This window comes from Lissotriton vulgaris, chromosome 5 (assembly GCF_964263255.1).
Source record: "Lissotriton vulgaris chromosome 5, aLisVul1.2, whole genome shotgun sequence".
NCBI classification, from domain to species: Eukaryota; Metazoa; Chordata; class Amphibia; order Caudata; family Salamandridae; genus Lissotriton; species Lissotriton vulgaris.
In genome coordinates, this window is record NC_141693.1 from 521,982,704 (window position 1) to 522,009,178 (window position 26,475).

The window sequence follows — 26,475 nt, forward strand, 5'->3', positions numbered from 1 at the left end:
TACAGGGGCTACTAGGCCCAACTGGGTTGTTCGAGGACTTTTACCCTTGATGTTCCAGGACTTGACCTACTATGGATCCTGAGCAACAAGCCAACTATTCCTTCTGCACTTAACTTTTAATAGTAGCTGTGGACGAGCAGTCAAAGGCTCGCTTTGGGGCCAAGTGTAGATAAAGGTAAGTGAACCCGACTCCTAACGCAAACCGTACATACAATAAATCGGTGTCCAGTCAAACTAACTTTTTTATAAACGTGCATTTGTAAAAACAAAACAAACAAAAAAATATTCATAACTCTACACATGCAAAGGATTAATCATATGCACAAGCAGAAATTGCACCTATGAGGTCGGAGCTCTAGTAGTTTAGCAAAACCTTGTCCCACCCTTTTTCTTGTAACATTGTTGAGGTTACCCCAGGGGTGCCTCCTCCACTAAGAAAAAATGAAATAACTTTGTTATTATCAATTTATTTTTTGGTAGCTATGGGCTGGATTAGGGCGGGCAAAGCTGGGGTCACAGGGGGAGGAGTGATGGGCAATCTGTGTGTGCAAGAATGTTTGGCCGGCCGTCTTGGGCAGACCAAACATTTATGCGCACCTTGCATGTTCTCCACCCCAACTACATTGCATCCTGAGTGGTGGACATGCCCTTGCCTCCATTCCCCGTCTGAGCCACAGCGCTCAGACCAATCATAACGCTTCATTGCAGCAATGTGGTTGGCTTGGGGGGAGCCTGTGTATCCTTTCTGCTCCCGTTCTTGGACGTCTTCAGGGAAGAGGAGAAGAGATGCCGCTGACCGAAAAGGTAAGTGTTTTTTTTCTCACCCCTCCTCCCCTCCCCCCGCCACCTCCATTGTCTGCCAGCTGCTATTGGGTTATTCTCCGTTCACTGGTGGCCGCATCCAAGGAATGCTCACTAGTAGGATGGACTCCAGAGTTTCTGTTTTGACTAATTTCTGAAAAGTCAGTGTCTAGGGTGCTGTAACACCTTCAGCAGCCAATTCCTCTTATCTACTCCTGCAGCACAGGAATGTTCAGCATTGTAGAAGGTGTCCTCAGTGTGATCCTGCTCAGAGAAGTTGGGCTGCTCACGATGCAGCATCCAGTGGCGCAGGCCCGTCCATGTGAGTAGCACTGCTTTCTTCTCCAGTTATCGAAGAAGCTCCCATCTCACAAAAATGCAGTAGATCAGCCTTCCCTGGGAGTGGGGTGCAATTATTTAGCTGCCAACTGGAGCCCAGCGAGTGTGTGGCCTCCTTGAGGGTCAGTCCGGAGCAGTTCTCTAGCTGTATGGGATTGAGCCCTCAAACGCAGACACAGCTTTTTGTTCGTGTGATGGCCTAAACTCTTTGACAACGTATGTACCGGCAGCCCCACCTGGCAAACGGGGTTGCCAAGGTACTTAGTAAATCTAACGTAGTATCCACCAGTGTAAACCCATTCTGGGTCACCGCAGGTTGTCAATAAGCACAGTGTGGGTCTTGCTAAGTCCGTAACGAACAGCTCAGTCCACGGCGCCCCTCCCCTGGAATCTTCTCTTTCTCACAGGGTTTACCTGTCTTGGCAAACAAGAAGGCACTGGTGCTCCAGGGCAGGTGGTCTTGGTTTTCCTGGGTAATATCCCCAGCAGGGAGATTAGCTGGCCTTTGCCCCCAGTCCTAGTCATAGGCAGAAGTCTTGCCAAGCTTTCCCTCTCACACAGCCGGTCTGGCTGCTTGACAGATTAAGAATTTTTGGGGTCTCACCTCACCTTCTTATTGGCCATTTCCAGATGCTTTAATTTAATGCAGGGACATAGTCTTTGAAGTTTTATGAAGTGGGCATTTCTCTAATTCTTCTTTCCCCTTGAAAGGATGTCTGTTACAGCAGGCAATACTTTGAAGTTGATTGACCCGCAAATCAATTCACAGGAGTGACCAGAGTTCTCACCTAGATGTCAGCCACAGTGATATGTGCATGAAAAAGTTCATCCCGGGCTCCAAGCCCAACTCTTTATGATTCCCTTATTAGCTCTACCTTCTTTCTGATCTATCACAGAATCAAAGAGCACCCATTTGAAGTGTAAAGGGGCAGTCTCTCTTTCCCTCTCTCTTTCTCTCTCTCTTTCTTTCTCGTTCTCTTTCTTGCTTTCTCTTTTTTTCTCTATTTCTCTCCCACCCTCTTTCTTTCTCTCCCTTTTTCTCTCTCGCTCTCTCGCTCTCTCGCTCTCTCGCTCTCTCGCTCTCTCGCTCTCTCGCTCTCTCTCACTGTCTCACTGTCTCTCTCTCTCACTGTCTCTCTCTCTCACTGTCTCTCTCTCTCACTGTCTCTCATATGTCTCTCACAGTTTACAGGAATGCAGCAATACCTGCCTGGGTTTATTCCTCTGCTACTCATGTCTTCACTAGGTGGGCCTCGCCTTTGCAAAATGGAACTCAGCGTCCTACATATGATGCACCATTTTAGGCATGTTTTCACACCATGTACATACACAGCGTACTATCCAGCACTGTTACTTTCATGCAGTGTATCTTTACAAGTACTCATACATTCGGCACACAAATTCAGTTTGTGAGCACCGTTCAGTACTGAAGCTTTTCAAGTGTGTACCAGGATATACTATTTGATACACACACTGTCAGCACGCGCTGCACAACACTTCATCCTTCATTTATTGTATTTCACCCAGCACATCCATTCATTGCGCATGCACAGCACCCTAAATCTCTCATGAAATGTATTCCTCGCTGGCATACATACACCCAGTACATGCCCAAACCGCAAATGCACTGTACAGTGCTGTTCTATACCTGTACTGTTCTCTACCTGTACTGTTCTCTTCCTAGGCACATATACATCCAGTGCAGTCTCAGTACTCCTGCCCTGCATAGCACTCCATATCTACCTGATTTAGACCATGGGTGAGAAGCACACAGCAGGAGAACCTTTAAAAAGGTGAGTGTGACACAGGGTGATACAGTCCTATTCACTTCGACTGATCACTGCACGGTGTGCTGCCACCACTGCGCTTGTGTATCTTAACTCCTAGTGAAGGCAGTAACCTTCCTCCACTATAAGGGTAGCCTTTTGGGTGCCCCTCCTGATCCAGCAAGACCGCAGTCCGTGAGATAAGCCTTTGTCATGGCTCATACGCATAGTTCGTGTTAACTTAGACAAAAAAATCTGTATTAGGGATCCAGACAACAGTACATTTGGGCACTGAGGGCAGGACTACACGTCCTTTACCATGTAGAGGACTTTTCTTTCTCAACAGGTGGCCTTCATTCTAAAGTGGAAGAAGTGCATTTGTCAAGTTGTATGCGTGTTCCTATTTTTGTTCAATTGAGATGCATCTGCAGGGCATTTATTTAGCGTCAACACCTGATGGTTTTAGGTCTGGCTTCATGTGTCTTGGCAAGACAGTATAGAGGTTCCAACTATAAATGAATGTCTTTTATGAGAGCTCTCTGTAGGACCTAGCACTAGGTGAGCTCAGATGCACTGGTAACATAATGAAATAGTTTCACCCTGGATGCATTAATGTGGTCTGTCAAACCAGTGCTGTAGGTGGATGTGCTAATGTGCATTTACTGCCATAGCGTTGTGGTGGTCGATCCTAGCATTGAGTGGCGTAAGGTGTACTTTTACACTAATACAGAGATCAGTACCTCGGTTAATACTAAGAATAAATGGCCTTGTAGTTGGGTGGATCCGCTCATGATGGAGTCATTTCATATGAAGCAGAGCTGTGAGGTTTGGACAAGTCCAAAGTGTGTAAGCCGCTATGAGAGGAAATTTGGAAATCATTGCTCAGGTTGACATCAAGCTTTCCTATATGTGCACTGAAATGTACATTGTCTGTTTCTTCATTGAGTCCAGTTGTCAGGTGGCCTCTATTAAGTACAGATTAAAACAAGCATTTGCAACGCACTCGGTCTCGCCTTTGGGACCGTATATGTATTTAGCTATGCTGTACAATAACCTGGGTCCTGAAACATCTACTATTCTTTGACATGGTGGAAAGTAAGCCCCAAACTCCATGACACACTACAGATGGGAACACATGGAGAGAAATATTGCCTTTCAGCAGGAAATTGTATAGTTCAAAGCTCTGTTTTAATACAAAATTAGGCCCTTCGGTGGAAATATCACTGAAAATACAAGATTCAAAAAAATATTATTGTCTACGGGTGCTCGTAGAATACAGTTACTAAGGACTGGATTTTAAAGAATGCTAAAGTGATTCTGGTATTTTACTGACCTCTGCTGGTTGTTTTCTCTCAAAGTTAAAAAGTGGCAGTTGCCAGAAAAATTAAAAAAAGAAAGTCCCTCAGCAGAAAGTAATTCTGGTGTTTTACTGACCTCTATTGGTCCTTTTTTATTAAGACAGTAAATAGAGGCAGTTGAACAGAAAAACAAGCATTGGCATAGCCAATAGGTCTTGCTTTTGGGACCTTATAAATATTTAGTTATGCAACACAATATCTTTGGTGCAACAACATCAACTGTTTCATGGCTAAACACTTAAAAGGTCCCAAAGGCAAGACCTATTGGCTATGCCAATGCTTGTTTAGACTGGCGGGGCGTCGTGTGCCTCTGACTCTAGTGTGCTTTAAGCTCTTGTGGTTTTCCTTTGGTTGGGAACATGTGATGCCCCCGTCTGGTGTTGTCCCTGGCTACAGTATACTGTGCCACATTTGATTCTGTTTGAGGGAGCTCCCCTGGCCCGGTGTTGGCCCTGGCAGTTAAGTGAGACGACTTTACACATGTCCCCGTAGCCCCACTCGCTTCTATTCTTTGCGCGTCAGTTGCCACGTGCAGTGTCACGTGGGCTCGCGCTACTCTTGCGCGGCCCCTGCCTATCTGTTGTACCTGTGCTTTCTGGGTTATCAGGCTCCGATCCAGGTCCTCCCAGGCTGCTTCCTGGCCAGAGATTGTAGGCGTGAGCCTTCTTGCCAGGGCTGGTGTGGCTTCACTTATGCAGATTAGCCATGTGCTTCTGGCTTAAAGGTCTTCCACAGGAAACCGCTATTCCAGTGTGCGCGGGGCAGCACCCGTCTTCCAGGGACGACAGCGGGCGTCCAAGTGCACCTCCAGCCCTGATGCACCTTCGCCAGTCACTGCTGCTGTCATTCATGCAGTGCCAAGACTCTGCTCAAAAATTCCCTTGGCTCCAGTTCAAACAGGAGTACAGCTGGGATTTGTTAGAATTTAGGCAGTCTGCCCTCTATTTGAGAATAGTAATAACTAGCTGTATGACTTCCTCAACTAGCCTGCTTGGAGGTAAAATACAGGTTAATTACTGTGGGAATTGATTGTGTGTTTTGTCTGGGGGAGGGGGGATTCAGGAGTGGGAGGCCGAGTTACTTTCTTGTTGTCGAGCCAAATGCGCTTTTTCCCTCCTGATCATTCATAATTGGTTTGCAAGAAGCCGAGTCAGGTTGGGGTGGGCCTTAGTGTAGCTTTTAAACATTGTAAGTCAGATGGTAAAGTTTGTAGTCGGTTGGTAAAGGGGGGCTCAAGGCGTGAGCGTGGATTAAAAAGGTTATGGGTTAACATGGCCTGGTAAGGAGTCTCCTTTGGTGTGTTTTGGGCCTGCACATGGATTAAAAGGTTTTGGATTAACATGGCCGGTAATGAGTCCCATGTGGGGAGTGTTGGGGCCACGCCTGTTAGAGCGTCACAGCTTGGGACAATGTTTTAGAGAGAGGGGCGGCTCGCTTTAATTGCTGTACGCGAGGACGGCAGTGATTTGTGTTGATGTACGATTACAGTGATAGGGTACTGTGAACACTGGTGAGTGGCTTGGCTGCGCTTGATTTTCTCTGGAGTAGGAGCACAGCAGAGTTTGGAATTGACTTTGTGCTCTCCGGTGTGTGCCGGTAATAAGTCCCCCCTTGGGAGGTGTTGGGGCTGCGCCTGTTAGAGCGTCACTGCACGGGACAATTCATAGAAGAGAGGGGCAGCTCGCTTTACTTGCTGTATGTGAGGGCGGCCGCGATTTGTGTTGATGTACGATTATGGGCATTGATTGGCTACTGGGCGCACAGGTGAGTGGTTTGGTTACGCTTGATTGTCTCTCGCAATTGGAAGCGGGAGCACAGTGGGTTTTGGCTTGATGCCCTCCGGTGTGTGCGATTTCGGGTGTCCCCGGTAATTCTGGCTTTTGGGTTGGAGACCTTTGAGTAGTTAGGGGATTGCAGCCCTGGCAGGGCGGGTGGGACCTTTCCCATTTGGATACCTGGGGGAGGCCGGCTGATTTAGCGGTCAGGATGGAGTGCTGTGAAGGCGGTGTTTTGCCGATGGCACAGGTTGGGGCAGAGGACGCGGTGCAGCTTTCGGAGCTGCCGATTTGGAGTGGTGGGAGGTCGTGTCCCAACAAGTACTTAGCGTCCGGTGATTTTGGGGAAGTCTAGAATCACGTGGTCTCCCTGTGGTCAGAGCGGAAGGTTGAGCACAGTGTGTGGCGGGATTCTCGAAGGCCCGTCTATGGGGGGGCGAAAGAGGCCCGACAGTTGTGCATCTTGGTGTCGGACGGGAGGTGTGGGGGTCGTTTGAATTGCAGGGAAATGGCTTGGAAAGGACCGGGTGTGTGTGCGGGCTCAGCTTTCAAGGGTCGATTTGTGTGCTCCTCACGCAACTTGATTCACATCTTTAATTCGTGTACACCAACTCATTGTGCTAGTTTGATTATTTGCTACTATGTTAACTGGCTATTACTATACAATCTCACTGCATAAGTTCTTTACCTTGCATGTTACCGGTCCAAGGTGTGATACAAAAGATGCACTACCACGAAAGCCGGCTTGTGGTGGAACATGTGCCAATAACGTTTTAACTTTGGACAGTGCAAGACGAGCAGCATTTACCTTTCCACTCTTGCACGTTTGGCGTTTCCCTTGTGGGAGCGAGCTGCGGCGCCATCTGTTTTGAAAGTGCGATCAAGATAATTAAAAACAGATGGCGCTGCTGCTCGCTCGCGCAAGGGAAACGCCAAACGTGCACGGGTGGCAATACAAACCAATGCAAAACATGCACGCTTTTAAGCAAAAGTCCTGGGTGATGGCAAAAGGTACCCTCCTAAGCAGCGCTTGCGCGTTGCGTAGGCGAGACCTAAAAAGTCCCTAAGCGGAAGCAGACCAGTCCTAGGGCTGATCTCCAGAGCCCACAAAGCATATACACATATAAGTATATACTAATGTTCGAGGCATGTGGGCTGCTGAATTCATATCTGTGCATAGATCGCCGCCTAATGTTGGGTCCGGATGATCGCACATTGTTGTCCTGGAAGAGTCTTCGAAGTATCACGAGATAGGTGGCTCCTCCCCTGGACTACAGTGCGCATGGGCATCGACTCCATCCTCGGATTGTTTTTTTCCGCCATTGGGTTCGGATGTAAATTGGTTCACTCTAGTCGGAATCAATATAAACTTTCTTAAGGCCAAAATGCCTTTAGTTTTCTCGTCGGTATAGTCTTGCGTTCGGTGCCTGATTCTTCCAGCTCAGTTCCGAGCTGGATTCCAGAGAACCGCGTGCTTTTGACGCGGAGGGCCCAGTCGACGCAACAGACCTTATCGACTGTTCATCATGGAACGGAGCCCGTTCAAGAGATGTCCCGTGTGCAACTCCAAGTATCCCCACATCGACGTCCACCCGGTGTGCAACAAGTGTCTGTCGCCGGATCATGAGGAAGCCAGTTGCATGGTTTGTTCCCGTTTTCGATCCAAGAAGACGCTTAAGCATAGACGCGCTGCGCGCCAGGAGGCCCAGCAGACTGCACCGGCGCCTGTGGACATCTTCGATGCCGGGGATGATGAGGGAGCTCACCGGGAAGTTGGTGAAAACCTGTTGAATCCCGCGTCGGAGGCCGACTATGACTACGACGCGGACGCTGAAATGTTCGAAGCAGAAGAAGTCATCGACGTGGTAGGAGACGACTTTGGGGCCATGGAGGATAGCTCGAGCGAAGAGTTAACTCAAACTGACATTGGGGCCGAAACGCTTCAAAAGGCTCAGGTCGAGGGATCGCCACTAGGCCTTACCCAAGATCTTACAATGGGTTCTACGGCCCCGCCTTCGGGCTCGGCTACGGACATTACTATTGAGCCGCACCCTGCAAAATCGAAACCAAAAGTAAAACCAACGGTCTCGACGCAAGCGAAAGCACTGGTGCCCCCCTCGAAACCGAAAGAGCGCATTACTTTGGTCGGATCGAAGGCCTCGGAGCCGACGGCGCTGACTAAGCAGAAGAGTGTGGTCGATCCGAAGACACAGGTCAAGGGCGTTGAGACTAAGTCTGCCATGCCGAAGACAAAGGTCAAGGTGGTCGAACCGAGTAAATCGGTGCCGAAGGTGGTCGACACAAACAAGGGACTCGGTGATCCGAAGGTTCTCGAGACTCCGCGTCAACATTCAACATGACAAGGCCAAAAGCGGCACAACCCATGAGGCCACGTCTGGTGGTGCCTCGAAGGCTCCCGTCGACTCGGCGCGGCCGTCCGCCGCTTTCTCCAAGCAGGTGGCGGACTCTCTAAAGCGCATCAAGGAGAAGACCTTGACTGTCGGCTTGAAAGATCCTCCACCTTCGAAGCCGGTCGAGAAACCTCAAAAAGCGTCGACGCCCATTCACTTCGCGCTGCCGCCGAAAGTGGTGCCGAAGGCTTTCACCCCTAGGATGGGCGCCGGCGTGCCCGAGAAGGTGTCCTCTGTGCCGAAGTCCACGACAGTGGTCCCAACATTAAAGCATCGACAATCTTGGTTGGAAGAACAACAAGAACATTTTATCGACGCTGAAACAGGCAGACTTTCCCTCCATAAATGGAAAATTGCCCCGGAACAGCCGATGGAGTCCTATAAAATTCCTTTAAAGAAAAAGAAGGATTCCACTTCAACTACTGTTCTCGTGGACCCACTTTCTCCACATGGCCATGATGTCTCACCCTCTTACTCTGACGTGGACGCTGGGGATGGTGATGATGATGATGATGATGAGTACAGCTATCCTCACTACACCGACCCTGATGATACCAATGAACCCTGGGCAGCTGGTGCTGACCCAGGTGATCCTCACTCTACCCCAGACACTCAACTCTATGCTGTAAAAACGTCGCCTACAGAGGATTCAGCGGCGTTTAATGCCCTCATTGAAAGGGCGGCTAAAAATCATGACGTCCAGCTCCATGCTGACCCCATTGAAGTGGACTTTCTTTTTGACACCTTTTCCGTCTCAGAGAGAACTGTCAAGACTCTGCCTATGTTGAAGGGTGTCTTAAAACATGCTGGGGAGATCTTTAAAGAGCCTACCAGAGCCAGGGTGATAAACCCTAGGATTGAGAAGAAGTATAAACCAGCGCCTACTGACCCTACGTACATCAAAGGACAGTTGCCTTTGGACTCTCTTGTTGTTTCAAATGCCCGGAAGAGGGCTAATTCTCAAACAACGGGCGATGCTCCTCCCCCAGATAAGGAATCTAAGGTGTTTGAGGCATCAGGGAAAAGGGTGGGAGCTCAAGCGGCCAATATCTGGCGCATTTCAAATACACAAGCACTTCTAGCGAGGTATGACAGGGCACACTATGACACACTGGAGACCCTGTTGCAGCACCTGCCAGACGAATACAAAGAGGCAGCTGAGCTGCTCATACAAGAGGGGAAGCTAATATCCAATGCTTCCATTAAATGTGCACTGGACGCGGCTGATACCGCGGCCAGAGCTGTCAACACTAGCGTCATGCTGAGACGACATGCCTGGCTCAGAATCTCGGGATTTAAGCCAGAGATACAGACCACCATTCTTAATCAGACAGTAAACCCTGATCATCTGTTTGGCCCAGAGGTGGACACCACCTTGGAAAAGATAAAAAAGGACACTGAAACTGCTAAGTCCATGGGGACCTTGCAGTCCCAGCAATTCAGGGGTGGTTCTTTTCGTCGCTCAAGCACTAGAGGTGTTTCCAGAGGCCAGCTCTCCCAAACCACGCAGTACTACAAAGGCAACACGCAGTCCACATACACCAAACAAACTCGAGGTGGAAACCGCGCCAAAGGCAGGGGTCGTGGAAACAACAACTCCAGATCCTCTGCCACTAACAAACAGTGACGCCTTGTCACTGCCCCACGACCACGCAACACCTGTCGGGGGGAGACTTCAACAGTTCCTGTCAGTCTGGAAGTCCATCACCACAGACAGGTGGGTCACACAGCTTATACAGAACGTTTATTGTCTGGAGTTAATATCCACTCCACCCAACATACCCCCAAGACACCGTCCTATGTCCGCCGAGCATTTGCACTTATTGCAGCAGGAGGTCCTAGTCATGCTGCAAAAAGGGGCAATCGAGCTTGTGCCTGTGGAAGAAAGAGGCACAGGAGTTTACTCACTATACTTCTTGATACCGAAAAAGGACGGGTCCCTCAGACCCATACTGGACCTCAGACCCCTCAATCAGTACATTCTATCGGAGCACTTTCACATGCTGACCCTGCAGCAAGTCCTCCCGTTGCTCAATCAGGAGGATTTTCTCGCAACTTTGGATCTAAAGGATGCGTATTTTCACATTCCGCTGCACCCGTCACACAAAATATACCTCCGGTTCACCATCCAAAACCAGCATTACCAGTTCAAGGTTTTGCCTTTCGGGGTCACCACGGCACCCAGGGTGTTTACAAAGTGCCTGGCGACGGTGGCAGCGCACCTAAGGAGACAAAACATTCACGTCTACCCTTATCTGGACGACTGGCTCATCCAGGCACGGTCGGCCCAGCAGTGTGCCACCCACATGTCCCACACCATTCACCTTCTTCACGATCTGGGATTCTCACTGAATTACCCAAAGTCCCACCTGCAACCCGCCCACATGCGGCAGTATCTGGGTGCGACGTTAAACACTCTGGCAGCCACAGCACAGCCAAATTCAGTGAGGGTCAACAGCATTCAATCGCTGATACAAAGATTCAGACCTCAGCACTCGCTCCCAGCGCGAGTGTTCATGCAGTTGATAGGCATGATGGCCTCCTGGATCACCATAGTCCCGCACGCGAGACTACATATGCGTCCGCTTCAGGATTGCTTGGCACGTCAGTGGACCCAGGCTCACGGACAGTTGAAAGACCTAGTGTTGGTGAGCAGTCGGGCATACAACTCTCTGCATTGGTGGAATCCACAAAATCTTTCCAAGGGACGACCGTTCCAAGAGCCTGTTCCACAGATCATCCTGACGACAGACGCTTCTCTCCAGGGATGGGGAGCTCATGTACTCCATTACACTGTGCAGGGACTATGGACGCCACAGCAAAGGAAGATGCACATCAATGTTCTAGAACTGATGGCGATCTTCATGGCACTGAAAGCCTTCAAAGTACATCTGTGCAACAAGGTCGTGTTGATCCGGACGGACAACATGACGGCCATGTACTACATTCAGAAGCAGGGAGGAACACACTCTCCACAGTTGTCTCATCTGGCTCAGAGCATGTGGAAGTGGGCCATTCAGAGAAACATCTTCCTCATGGCAGAACACCTCCCAGGCAAAGACAATCAGATGGCGGACCTGCTCAGCAGGTACAGCCACCAAATGCACGAGTGGGAGATACATCCATCGGTACTCCACCCGTACTTCCAAAGGTGGGGTCATCCAGAGAGAGACCTGTTCGCCACAAAGCAGAACACAAAATGCCGAAGCTTTGTCGCCAGGTTTCCACACCCACAATCGCAAGACAATGCGATATGGATGAACTGGTCAGGCAAATTTGCGTACGCTTTTCCCCCAGCACCTCTAATACCGCTGGTGGCACGCAAGCTGAAGCAGCACTCAATGACTCTCATCCTGGTTGCTCCGACGTGAGCTCGCCAATCATGGTACACCACGTTTCTGGAACTGTCCGTGGTACCGCATCAAAGGCTGCGCCTCACACCCAGGCTTTTGAGGCAGAGCCATGGCGACATTCAGCATCCAGATCCGCAACAGCTCAACCTGGCGATCCGGCTCCTGAGGTCTTAGAGTTTGGCTACCTCAACTTACCTCCTGACTGTATGGACATCATCCGGGAGGCAAGGAAGCCCACCACCAGAGCATGCTATGCGGTGAAGTGGAAGCGGTTTGTCATTTATTGTGCAGGCCACAACATTGACCCGCTGGATGCATCCATTCAGAACATCATTTGTTATCTCTTACATCTGTACAAATGTAATCTGGCCTATGCTTCCATTCGCATACATTTATCCGCAATGGCTGCTTATCTCCAAAATAGACAGCACCTCTCACTTTTCAGGGTGCCTGCCATTAAAGCCTTTTTGGAAGGACTCAAACGTGTCATTCCCCCACGGACGCCACCAGCTCCTGAGTGGAACCTCAATGTGGTCCTCACCAGGCTGATGGGTCCCCCTTTTTGAACCACTGCATTCCTGCGAGATTCAATTCTTGACATGGAAAGTGGCTTTGCTTATAGCGATTACGTCGCTACGACGAGTTAGTGAACTCCAGGCACTAACTATCCACGAGCCATTTATTCAAATTCACTCTAACAGGGTGGTGCTTCGCACTAACCCTAAATTCTTTCCTAAAGTAGTGTCTCCGTTTCATATCAACCAGACTATAGAACTACCTGTGTTCTTCCAAAATCCAGAGTCACTGGCGGAGAGAATGCTCCACACACTTGACATTAAAAGGGCCCTAATGTATTACATTGATAGGACCAAGGATTTTAGGAAGACTAAACAACTCTTTGTTGCCTTTGCGCCACAACACAAAGGTAACCCCATTTCCAAGGGTGGTATAGCCAGGTGGTTAGTTAAATGTATTCAGATCTGCTATCAGAAAGCCAAGCGCACTCTCACCATTCCACCACGGGCCCACTCCACCCGAAAGTTGGGGGCCTCCATGGCTTTCCTTGGAAATATCCCTTTGGAAGACATATGTAGAGCAGCCACATGGTCTACCACACACACGTTTACAAAACATTACTGTGTTGATGTGCACTCCAAACAGCAGGCAGCTGCAGGGCAGGCTGTTCTAAAAACACTTTTTCAAACTGCTGCAGCTGGCACAGGCGGCCGCCGTTAATGGAGGGACTGCTATGTATTCTATGCACAGATATGAATTCAGCAGCCCACATGCCTCGAACCGAATATGCTACTTACCAGTATGCATCTGTTCTTGGCATGTAGGGCTGATGACATTCATATTGCCCGCCCTCCTCCCCTGCGCCTGTAGCGGCTGCAGCATTCACACATACTTCTAGCATGGTCATCATTCACTTAGTTTCACTCCATCTTGGCCACAATGGCTAAAAACAATCTGAGGATGGAGTCTATGCACATGCGCACTGTAGTCCAGGGGAGGAGCCACCTATCTCGTGATACTTCGAAGACTCTTCCAGAACAACAATGTGCGATCATCCGGACCCAACACTAGGCGGTGATCTATGCAGATATGAATGTCAGCAGCCCTACATGCCAAGAACCGATGCATACTGGTGAGTAGCATATTCGATATAAGTTGATACTAAAGTGTACACAAGAGGTTTCGAATGCTTGACCTAAAGACTAAGAGCGCAATGTACAAATTTAGTCAATCATGCGTGGAAATAACATTTTTCAGTGCATTTAAATTCATTATTTGCAGTTCAGTGGGAAAACTAAGCCAATAGACTGGGATGTCTAGGTCTTCGAATATAAACCTGCTGACATGAAAGAGGACAAATGCCATTGTTGACCAGCAATTTCTTAGCCTAAAGCTAAATAGAAAAACCTTTTTTTAAACCCCAGCTGCCTTTTTTTATTTAATTAAAAAAACAATTACAAATTCTATCCATCTAGAACGTCCAACCGAATTTGATCTGCAAATTAACCTGAGAAGAAATACTGTTTGCAGTGGCTGAGGTTGTTGCTTGTTATTAAATGCCACTAAGAACAGCTGAATCCCACAGTTTCAAACAAATGTCTAAGTGGAGAAAGCGAAGACATGATGCACTTTATGCTCTGTTGCAAGTTTTACAGTAAGGTCTTAAGCAAAGAGTATCTAGGAACTTCCAGTGGGGCAAATATTTTATCTCTGAAGTGACCTCTCAGGCCATACAACAAAAGTATCCTATTTTTATCACACTAAACTCCAGGACACTTGGTAAGCCTACCAGGTCTTCTGAGTCTTTGCATATTTTTTATGAAGAAATGTACATGAAATTTTAGGGTGTTAAATAGACTGCTCTTTTTTATGCACTTTTGATGTTTTACATGTGATAATCTGTGTGTTAGGGTAATTTGTAAAATTTTATTTTTATGTATTTTATAATGTTTGTAGGAAAGGCAGCTATGTTTTTACATTGTGAGCCGAAAGCACTTTAATGAATCAAATCGGGATGGATCGAAGTTTGGTTTAATGATAGACCACTGGCCAAGTTCATAAGACGAAATGTGGTAGTAATTCTACCTGGATTACTTTATTGTTCATAAAAAGATTTCATTAAGAAACGTATTATTGGATTAAAGCATAAGCTGCAGAAATCATTGTATCCAGCATGTCGTATCCACCCAGTAATGGCATTGAAATACCTTTGGTGAGTAATTCACTTGCTGGCTATATCTGCCTTCAGTATAGTCCCATCTTTTACCCATCATAAAATAGCAGAGGGGGTAACGACCTGCTACAAAGCCCAGGCAGTGTGTAACTGTTGAAAATATTAACCACTCCAAGATATTGGCCTCTCTTCCAAATTTTCATCTGAAATGTAAAATGTGGGTTATTAGATCCGTTCAAGACTACACCTTCTGAATTGCTTAATAAATCCTATTGCTTTTTCACCTAATTCCTTATACAAATAGCTTTAAAATGTGCCATTTGCTGCTCATTTCTCTCAGCAAGAGAACCCTCTCCATCCTGAACCTCTCTTATTTTAGTATGGCTCGCTTGCTTCCTGTTTCAACCTCTCCCCCAGCTTTTAGGCCTCATCCCTTTGAAAAGTCACCAGCCACCACTGTCTGAAAGGGGAGCAATAAGTAGCCCAAGCACAATTGTCAACTCAAGTTTGCAAAACGAAAACTTTTGATGGGTGGTTTGCTACCCCATCTGCCTCCAACTGTGAAACATGTATCTCTCCGTCCGAGGTGTTCCTATTAGTGGTGGAAGTACGACTACTTTATTCTTGAAATATTAATTTTACATGGGTACCTAAAGTACTGCTATGGTCCCATGTACAAAGTGCTATACAAGTTCTCATGTTGGCCCCACTGCCTGTGCATTGTGGATTGAATCACTTGCTCCCTCTTGTGAGTTGAGTGACTGTTCTGGGAGTTGGTTGGTCTCGTGCATTGGTTTACCACTTGCTGAATTTGCGATCCCCCATCCTAACTGTTACAGTATGAACAAGTCAAGGTCTCTGTGATGTCTCGACATAGTAAGGCAAAACAATGTTGTCTTCTTTCAGACTGTATGGGCAGAGGAAAAAACGAACTGTTTGACATGAACTCAACACAAGTTCAAGCGAAAAAACAGAACGTTTATGGGCAGCTTTTTCCTTTAGGAAATGCTGTAAATGTTTCATTAACTGGCTGTATTTCATTACCATTATTGCATTGAATGGTTTGTAAACATGATGGTGCCTTTAATCGAATTCAGGGAGCCTGCAGGAGACTTGTTTTGCTCAACAGAGACTTCTGATGAGACAATTAGGTTAGATCATGACTAACTTCTGATGAGGCTAAGTCAAGGTCACTGCTGTGCCAATGTGTTGTCTTCCCTTACTCCATACTAGCATAACTTCTTAAGATTACTGTTCTAAGGTATGGAGCTAATATCTGGCAGGGTAAAGTTTGTTTCCCATTCGGGTCAATGAACTACTGATTACATATCAAACAGTTAATGTATGAATTTGCACAAGGATCAACAATTCACAGGCTTAATAAATTAAAGCTGAAGTTAGAAACCGTTAGATTGCTTGGCAAATCTCCAACCCCAGTTAAACTTTTCTTTTTGTTTGTCCAGTGTTGGACTCAGTCCGTAAATACCTGATGGCTGTGTTTGTTGGAGCTAGTACTCCTACAGTGATGGAAGCATGAAAGTTTATTATCGGATGCCCTTATTAATGCAATTTACACTTATGATAGTGTTTTTATTGAGTAAGTGTGTAAACTAAAAGTGCTGCGGAGTCATTGTCTTTCTCAGTTCTGTGAGGGTGATGAAGAAATATTAATTGTACATTTATTTTAAAATCTGCTTTACCAGATGCTAATCATTAAATTGCTTCGATTTTGTGGGTTTTGTGTAGTTTTTAGATAGTAAATGAGAATGTAGATGTTAGCTCTAGCTGCCAAGTTATACTTGGTAAATTAATTGCGTGAAAGACCAGAGTATGCACAATATAACAGATAAGGTACCCAAAGAGAAACCTCACGCAAGAATAGTGCCATCCTTTGATTCCAGAACAAACGCAACCCAAAATGCCTAAACAAATAAAACATGAGAGTGCAAGACCTTCTAGGCATGGTTACATCTACTATAAGATAACATGGTGACTGTAAGTGATCACTGAAGCGGTGGAATTCGACGTTGCAGAGTTTGAGTGCATTTTCAATCCTTTCCTCCAACATTGACAATTGAATCCGACTCTCAAATTCATGAAGGGCACTACAGACATCTGTAGAAGACATAATCTCACTTGCTTAACTGGGCTGAATCGAGATCTTGACCTCTATGAATTAAGAGCAGAAGTACTTTGCAATGTCTATCACAGTCTTTGGTTTCATCCCATTGAAATAGGTTTTGAAGATCACCAATGATGCATAGTCCTAGGGAATAGAATGCACCAACTAAGATGGTCCTTTACTAAGCCCTTGGTTCTAAAGAAACAAAGTATTGCGTTCCAGTATACAATATCCGTGGTGTACTTTGTTGAGATGTTTCTCACTTATGCCCCAACCTACCCTGCTTGAATGTAACTCTGACCTGGCTAATGATGGATTTTCCATCTTTGCCGAGCCTTCTAGTTGGGGGCCCTGGTAATAAATTGTTGGATGGAGACGGGAAGAAGACAGATCACCATAACCAGTTTCCTCAGATCCTGGTCTCCTGTGTGGGGACCTCACAGCTTCCTTGCATCTATGGTTAGCCTTGCATCTGAATCCCCACAGTGAAGTTTATGGACAATCCATTTTCTGGAACCCTAATGCTGCATTGTTGTGGTGTGTCGTCCAGTGAAAGTGTCTCCATAACCTGGGTGCACGATCTTTGATTTTCTCACGTCTTCAAGAAATCTGGGTAGAATTGAGATGGGGGCTGCACAGGGATTCTATGGCACTTACACTGACCATAAATATATGAAAATGCACCAAAGTTCGTATCATCATATTAAATATTGAGAATCTAGTACTATTCAATTTGCCAGTACTTAACTGTGCGGTAGTCAGCAAAGAAAAGAAGAAGTATTGGAGGTAGTGCACTGCTGAAACCAGTTAATATTTTTTTATTTTTCCTTAGCACTTTCTGGCAATTTGACTTTGAGAACATGTGCTTTCTTTCATTGCGTTTGCTACTGTTGGGAGCGAGGAAAGTGAATGGGTTTACATCTCTTCTCCAGTTTTTACATAGAATGTTGATCTACACTTCGAAATTGCTCAAAGTTTTCTGTGCAAACAAGTGGAACTTGAGTGCCCTGACTGATTGTGAGTCGCCGTATCTTCATGAGACTTTGTTTTCGCCACATAGAAAGAATTTGCTTCTGCAGACAAAGGCACTTTTTCTGCGGGTGATTAAACTTTCTCTCCAATAAGGGCATGAAATTGGTTATTCCTAGGCAGTTAGCAAGCAAAAAACAGTTGTGAACACAATCAAACATGCACATTTATGAGGTCACCAAGATTTGTGATTTTTTTTTCCCCCCACACCCAGCGTAGCTTCTGTTTTGAAAAGGATACTTTTTTTTGGGATTGCAAAAGGAATTGGGTACATTACTATATTAGAGCAGGTGTTTTGTAATGGCTTTCTTCGAGGGGGCTGCTTAGTTTTTTCTGTGGTTGAAAATCAATGCAATTATTTTTTTTTATACGTTTTATCCAGAAATCTGTGATTGTTAAATTTTCATGCACATTCCAGAAGTGGTTTTAAATTGTGAAAATCGCATAAATCTATGCAAGTCTCGTACATCTTTTGTGAATCTCATTCTTCTTTTCAGTGGTGATGACATGACAGTAGAACAACACTGCCTTGGACAGGCTTGGGGATCCTTTCATGAGTAGTTAAGTTACTGGGAACTTTGCTTAGCAGTTCAGGTAGTCTGTCAGAGTGAGAATTGGCAATTTTGTTGCATGTTCATGGAGATCGTGTTGGCCTTGCAATATTAGGTGGGTGTTTTAAGATTTCAATGTGAATAAAGTGAGTGTCCTGAAGAAGACCTTTTGAGTTACAGTGTGAGGTAGCATGATCCTGATTTCAAGAGTGGTGCTGTGTTACTTGGGTCTTGTTTTGGAAATCTGTGGTTTTGATCTAAAAGAGCGAATGAAAGTTTCTGACTTGCTGTGAGCAAGCTATTGCTGTAGCCATTTTGTTGTGGACAAGTTATATACGGGTAACTTTGAATTACAGGTAACTTTGTAAAATAACTACATGTGTGCACTTTTTATGTCTCGCGCCTGCGTTGCAGTGCGCAGCATTGCTCGTGCAGCGCGAGACCTCTTGTACGGGCTTCAGAAAGCTACCCTCATGCTCGTGTGTGTGGGTTTGCTTTACCCGTCTCTCATTGGCTTTCGCGTTTAAAAAAAAAAAAAGGCACGCGATTGAGCAAAGGCGGGCGAATGTCCCCCCTTTGCTCCGCCCATTCCTGTCTGTGTCTAGGACGCGCATCAGCACGCGGACACAGACAACAGGCTCCCTTGCTCCCCGCTCCTTTGTGGTGCGTGCGCACCACTAGTTTCGATTTCCGCCCTCGTGTTTTTTTTTTCTTGACTTTTGGTATAATCGCTTCACCTACGCTTTACTTTTAATGTTATAAGTAAAGCGCAGGTGCCGCGATTATACCAAAAGTTAAAAAATAGAAAAAAAATCAATAATGTTTATTTTTTTCTTTCTACTTCTTTTTCCTAATATCTTTGATTACTTCAGCACATACCGTGCTTGCAGTAGTCCTTTCTCCGTTTCCACGGTCTTGTTAACATTGTTAATACAACGTAGCATCCAGGAGGACTCATCAGCACATCTGGACACGCCGAAGACTCCTCAGCACATCAGAGTCTATTATAAATTACATAATATGCACCACTGAACTAGGTTGTAAATATCACCAGCACATGTCTTGGACCAGAAAACCAGCTGGAAAGCCCCCGAGCAGAGAACCCAGTCTGGAATACGGGGAGGCTGGGCAGCGTGAAAGGCTGACCTCGCTGAAATTGGCTCTTTCTTGCCTTGAAAGGGCCGCTTCTGACAGCCCCCACCCCCCAGGTGTCCTCTCCGATAACGCCCAGCCCCGCGTCGGCCCACAAAAGCTTGCAAAGTGAGTCGTGACAGTTGCTCGGTTTGCACGACCGAGTGCGAGCGGGGGATATGATAGTCTGCAGCGTGTGTCACGATAGTCCGTGAGCTGAGTCGCGATACCATGCAGGCTGAGTCACAGTAGCCTTGAAGGCAGTATGGCACGGTAGCCGGCCAGAGCAGCCCGTTGCCACACAACGGCATTCTAGGCCTTTGACCAGGAGTGACTTTTTATTATATCTACCACCTACGCAAAAGTCAGGCGAAAACTTTGTAACTTCGTTTAGTGTGTAAATGTTTTTGCTTCGGGACGTAAACAAATGAGACTTCGTGACACTTTTATGGTGTATATTACTGTTGTAGTTATCAGAAAACACAGTTCTTGTTTCTGTGTTTCCACAAGGACATTGTGCAAATAAGACCTCCGCAAAAGATAAACCATGACCTGGCAAAATTTCCATTCTATTTATAATCTTGTGTAATTTCAATTTACACTTGTTACGAGTAAATCCGCAAATTATACTATTGTTGTGTAATTATTCCTTTTGCATAAAACGTGTTGCACACGCGCACATAAAATTAGAATAAACCCAATGACGAGAACTAAGAGGCTACAGCTTGTGACACTTATGTTTCTTGTGCTACTTATTCTGACCTTAAATGTGTTCTCATGTTGATTGCATTTTACGCTAATATATGGCATCAAATGCAGTTTTGCCATTCACGAGATTAGATGTAATTACCCATAATTTTCTATTCTTCGGATGGTTATTGTACATGGCAAGCTCCCCATATGACGTTGTTGCTACCAAATAACTGCACTTATGTGTCTCAAAAGCAAAACCGAGTGAGAGATGCACACAAGGGAGTAGCCAGGAAACGAAAATACCCTCCCCCCAACTTCAAACCAAAGCTCTTATGGCACCAAGCAAACACATCAAGTCATCACAACCCTCCCCAGACCTCTCTTGTCTCTTTCATCCAATATTCTGTCCATTCATCCTTCCATGCACCTGGTGATATCTACCATTTTACCTTTACATCTGTAGTCCATTCATTCTTTCATCCATCATTCAGTCTGATTGCCCATCTACATCCAAACCTATCCATTAAACCTATCTACTCATTGATCCTCCTTTTCTCATCATCTGTCCATTCCCAGTTTCACTCATCCATTCACCCTTTAATCTATCCATCCCTCCACCCATCCTCCCTTTCACTCACTCATCATCCATTCTTTCACTCATCCATCTATTTTCCCATTCACTCATCCATCCTTACATCCAATCATTAATTCAACCATCTACCCAGCCATCCTTTCACTCTCCTATCCATCCACATATTCACATCCATCCATCCATCCATCCAATCACTCGCACGCCTTTTCCTACCAAGTTGCAGACAGAAGAGGCCCATCAAGAACATCACTCCGGCTGTAGCTGCTAAAGGTGGGGTTCATAATGCCCCAGCATCCACCCTTTTACTCATCCATCCACCCTTTTGCTCATCCATCCATCCTTTCGCTCATCCATCTATCCACCCTTTTACTTCATTCAGCCATTCATACTTTAACTCACTCGTGCATCTATACTTTTCATTCATCCACCCTCTCTTTCAGTCATCCATCCATTATTTCAGTCATCCATCCATCCATCATCCCTTCACTCATTCATCCATCCAACTAGTACCTAAATCCATTTAAAACCAGCATTTGCAATGCAATAGGTCTCACATTATTAAAGTTTGAGCTATTGGCATTGCTAAATAATGCAACACCAATATCTCAAACTTTAATAATGCGAGACCTATTGCATTGCAAATGCTCGTTTCCATGGGTTGGCACAAGGAGTGAAGAGCTCTTTTACCTTTCTTGGTGAAATAAACCTGAAATGAAATGAATTCGTACTTGTATAGCGCACCAGTGGAGAAGTGTGGCTCAATGGTTAGAGCGGCAGACCTTGATGCAGAGCGCTGGCCAGGGACCAGGGTTCGATTCCCGCCTCGGCGGGATCGGGCTTAAATTCCTCTGACCAGATATTCTCGCCTCCGTGCCGAATCTAAGCATGGGCCCCACGCTGCAACTCTGGGCAATAGCTTGCTTAGTCTCCACAACGGCCCCCGATACACAATGGATGCCTGGTTTCACCATGGGATGCCCAGGAGTGGACACCTCACAAGGAAAAGCCAGGAGGGGTTCCCTTGTGGTAGGAGTACAAGCGCCGGGATGCTTACGGGTTACTGTTCGCGCTATACAAATACAACACATTTACATTTACATTTACTTATACCCTGAGGCGTCTGTTACAATGAATTGTGCTGGGTGTTGTGAATAGTATGTTTGTAACAACGGGAGAGGGAGGGAAATTTACATATGACTATGTGTGGTAGGAACTCCTGGTCCCCGTGCTTAAATTATATCAACAAAGAAGGAGTGCCTCCTTGACATTGAGGAAAGAAGAGATTCGCTTTTCCCAAGGATATGTGTTAACAGAAGCACAATAGTGCTCCAACTCCGTTCGCAGGACAGTAATAGTCCATTAAAAAGACCCCTCACTCACCAACCTAGTTGGTGACATGCTTCATCATCGGGGTCCCACCCCATAGGCCGAATGCCTACAGGGTGTGCTACGACACCTGATTACAGTGGAGCGGGATATTGTTTTTTTTATATGTGCTAACTATGCATGTGTGAGGGTATATTAAAAAGGGCCAGTACTACTCCGTTCAAGACTTTAATAATGAAATAATGTGTATTACAAGGGGCGGTACGCACACGCTAAGGTGCGGCCAACTCTCAAGTAATTTACAGACCGTAAATAATGGTCTGACTGTGAAAAGGTGTATTTAATCCTGAATTCAGGAAAAAACACTCAAAGCGGTATATCTCGCTTCATTGCTTCGGTTGAACCAAGACGGCGATTCTCCGTCGTTTCAGTGGAGCTTGTTCCAAGGCTGAAAACCTACTTGGTTCATGTACGCGAGGCATTATTTACGGTCTGTAAATTACTTGAGAGTTGGCCGCACCTTAGCGTGTGCGTACCGCCCCTTGTAATACACACGGTCCTGACGAAAACCATAGAATTTTTTTATTGGTTGAAACATGTAGACCTAGTTTACTTTATTATTTCATGTCACATAGCACACTTGGCTATTTTTATAACGGGTTTTAAACATAACACTTCTTTAGACACCAAAGCCCTCCTAGTTGGGCAAAGGTGCCACACTTGTTTTTAGTAGGGTTCAGACGCTCGAGAATAAAGTCTTGAACGGAGTAGTACTGGCCCTTTTTAATATACCCTCACACATGCATAGTTAGCACATATAAAAAAAACAATATCCCGCTCCACTGTAATCAGGTGTCGTAGCACACCCTGTAGGCATTCGGCCTATGGGGTGGGACCCCGATGATGAAGCATGTCACCAACTAGGTTGGTGAGTGAGGGGTCTTTTTAATGGACTATTACTGTCCTGCGAACGGAGTTGGAGCACTATTGTGCTTCTGTTAACACATATCCTTGGGAAAAGCGAATCTCTTCTTTCCTCAATGTCAAGGAGGCACTCCTTCTTTGTTGATATATGTTGTGAATAGTATGCCTGTTCTTCTTCTTTTTCTTTTTTTCTTTCTTTTTTTTTTTCTTTAGAGGTTTCCTGTTGCGATATTCCGCTTCAATTAAATGAACCGTTGGAACATCCGTTTCGGTCTTCGCTTAAATTTGTGTATCCAAGGGTCACATGTGCCATTGCTGTCAGTGCCATTTTCTAGTTTATTGGTGGTGGTGAGATGTTTTATTTAAATGATAATCTAGTAGTCCCAGGTACAGATAATGTGCACATAGGCTTAGCGTTTTCCCTTTAGCTATGTAACATACACTGTGGCCCTTTGGTATATAAGGACTAAATCCATGAAGCGACATTTTGATTTCCCATTGAGAATCGTTGGACCCCAGTGACCCAGGGTTAGCAACTGGATATCTGTCACCACAGAGGACAGAGAGAACTAAACGACATGTTTATCTATGTCTGGGGACACAAGGAGGTGTGTACCTGTGTGATCTCTAGTTTGAAGATTCGGGGTTGTAGTACAAGCAAACCTCTCATTCAGCATTGGCTAGGAGCAGTGGTGCTTGCAGAGGTGGACAGGGAGCTGCGATGCTCACTGCTTTTCACCCCACATGTCTGGTGTATGTGGTCGAGCTGATGTTCATGCCGTCCTAATGACTTAGTGAAGATTTTTTTAAGTCTAGGAATCTGCCAATTGTTAAACGGTGAGAAAGTTGTTACCTGGGGAAATGCTGTGTATTTAAGTATTTATTTTCTTTTTTTAGAATTTTTATTAAGCAGAGCATTAGGTTCAAGAAATACATGGTATACTAAAAAACATTTTCACTAACATTAAAACTAGTTTAAAAAATCGAAATGACAGCCTCACAATACATAATAAAAAATGACAGCTAAAACTAGAGCAGATAATTATGTTCTTATTCATAAAGCAAGTACAAATTTAACTAAGGAACACAGCAGCAATAAGAAAAATTCCTAATACATCTAAGTTGCAATGCCAATAAAGTGCTAATGCCAACTTATCGCCTAAAGCCAACATAAATACAATGCGTTTTTTTTTTGTGGCTGTAGCCTTTTCTCACATCATTGACCAAAGTGAAAAATGCTTTCTATAAAGTGCTAAAAAGTGCTAGTGCTGCTAAAGTGCAAGAAGAAAAAGTGCTAGTGCAATTTAATAAAACGCTTCTACATTGATTTATCAACCCTGGTGATATGATCTCTCTTTAAATTCTTCCAGTTCATTAAAAACCTTCCAATTTTTTTCAAATTTTTTGGTAGCTCCTACCCTCCTAGCCTAAGCTTCCTCAAATTTTTACGTTCTTTCCATTTTATTGAACTATTTCAGATGAGAAGATATTTCCCTAGATTTCCAATTCTGCAGAATAAGGGAGCGAGCCACCATACACAAAATGAATAGGAAGGCCTTTTCGGGTTCGAATAGTATCTTTTCATCTCTACGGATACCAAACAAGACCGCTTCAGCCTAGAGCGAAATACTCTTACCGATTTCTTGCCCAATGTCTGAGAAAGCCTCCTCCCAAAAAAGCCTAAGTCCTGAGCCTGCAAAAAATATGTAGAAGTACGGTGCCACCCGCCCTCCCCATCTATTTGGCAACAAAAGCACCTATTTTCTAAGCCTGGAAATGTTTTATTTAAAGCGGCCGGAGTTAAATAAGATGGCCATAGCGATAGGAAGGCCATCCTTTTAAAATTTGCGGTGCACTGGGATTTTCTTCCTTGGAGGCACATAAACTCCCATTACTTCGTATTCAGCCTACATCCGGTCTCCAGAGTTATTTTGTCCAGATGAGTCTCTATCACGGAAGCCTGCCCCTGCTTATGTAACGGCCTATACCAGTTTCCCACCCCTTTAATATTGGCCCCATAAAGAGCTACCATGAATTGATTAGGGGTGTCCAAAATACCACTGGTATTTGTTAGCAAATGAACAACGCGTAAATATTCGAGAAAAGTCTGCTTCCGATGGCCTTCCGCCCTTGCCAGGAGATCAGCCTATTTTGAACTACAAAATGCCTTAACTCGGAGAGTCCACAGCCTTCCCAAATACTTATGTCTCGATTGCAACTAGAGGCCGAGACTCATACATTCTGTTAATTTTAAGTACTGGAGAGCAGATGAGACCATCTTTTTAAAAAAGGACTGGAGTCTAAAAAAATCTTTTAAAGTCTTATAACATGTCTGTTTTGGAAGTTTAGAAGTTTTTAAAAACACTCTGGTTAGAGATTCAATTTCTTGTGTCATTTTGTCTATAAAAAAGCTGTCACTAATAAAAATTAGATCCTATCAAGCCAGAGACTAAGTTCTCAAATAAGGTAGCGCTAAGCCCCCTTGTACTATGGGTAATTGGACCATGTATAATTTAACCCTCGGAGCTTTCTTACCCCAAATGAATTCCCTGAGTAGAGTATCAATTTCATTAAAGTATGACTGATTTATTTTAATCGTGACGTTAGAAAATAAAAAAATAAGAAACTGGAGTATAGACATTTTAATCATTGAAACTCTACCCACAATCGAAAGGGGGAGTAGTGTCCATTGTTTTAGCATCTTCCCAATCTTGCCCTTCATTTTTAGATAGTTCAACTCAAATAACTGATTATACTGATTAGATACTAATATCCCGAGATATCTTATAGGTTTTTGTTGCTTGTGTCTTTAGACAAGATGGAAAAGAATTCAAATCAGCATTAAGGGCTAAAACCTCGGTTTTATTGGCATTTATTTAATAACCGCCTATTTGCTCAAACTACGAAAATTTCCTCAGAGCTGTTTCGAGGTTCTCTGTCGGTAATCCGGTATAAAATGATATCAGCGAAACGTTTTAATTCTAGCCATGTCAGGTATCGGGGGTTCGATAGCAGCATTATTTTGAATCTTTAAATCCAGAGGTTCTATAAAAAAAGTAAAAAGTAATGGCGAAAGCGGACAGCCCTGATTGATTCCACAGTTTATATTTATGGCTCCTGCACAGTGTGAGTTAATTATAACCTGGGCAGTGGCCCCCTGGTAGATGTTACGTAACATATTAACTACCTGTGCAGGAAACCTGAACCGGCCCAAGGTAAAAAGCAAAGTTTTCCAATTCACAAGATCGAAGGCTTTCTCCGCCATTACAATACTAGCCGGGATGGAATTTGGGTTAAAATAATTTAGTGCATGAATTAAAAACTGGGTGTTAGCCGCCATTGATCTATCGGCTATAAAGCCGGTTTGATCTCTATGAATTATTTCTTGGGCGGCAAGTAAAAAACGTTCTGCCCATACCCTTCATAAAAATGTTATAGTCCGAATTCAGCAGACTAATGGGCCTATATGAATTCACATCTTCCTGGTTTTTATATTTTTTAACGAAAGAAACAATTATTGCTTCTTTGAAAACATCTGGGACTTCACCACCCTTTTTTAACAAAGTTAGATACGTTTTTCGACGGGGTAGCAAGTTCTTTAAAAAATACTTTATA

At 45.1% G+C, this 26,475-nt stretch overlaps 1 protein-coding gene across 3 annotated transcripts in view; it reads left to right on the forward strand.

Annotated features, from left to right (window-relative positions):
• Nucleotides 1-26,475, forward strand: part of SGMS1 (sphingomyelin synthase 1) — a 1,111,197-nt gene that overhangs the window by 112,593 nt on the left and 972,129 nt on the right. The gene's annotated exons all lie outside the window — the stretch shown is intronic.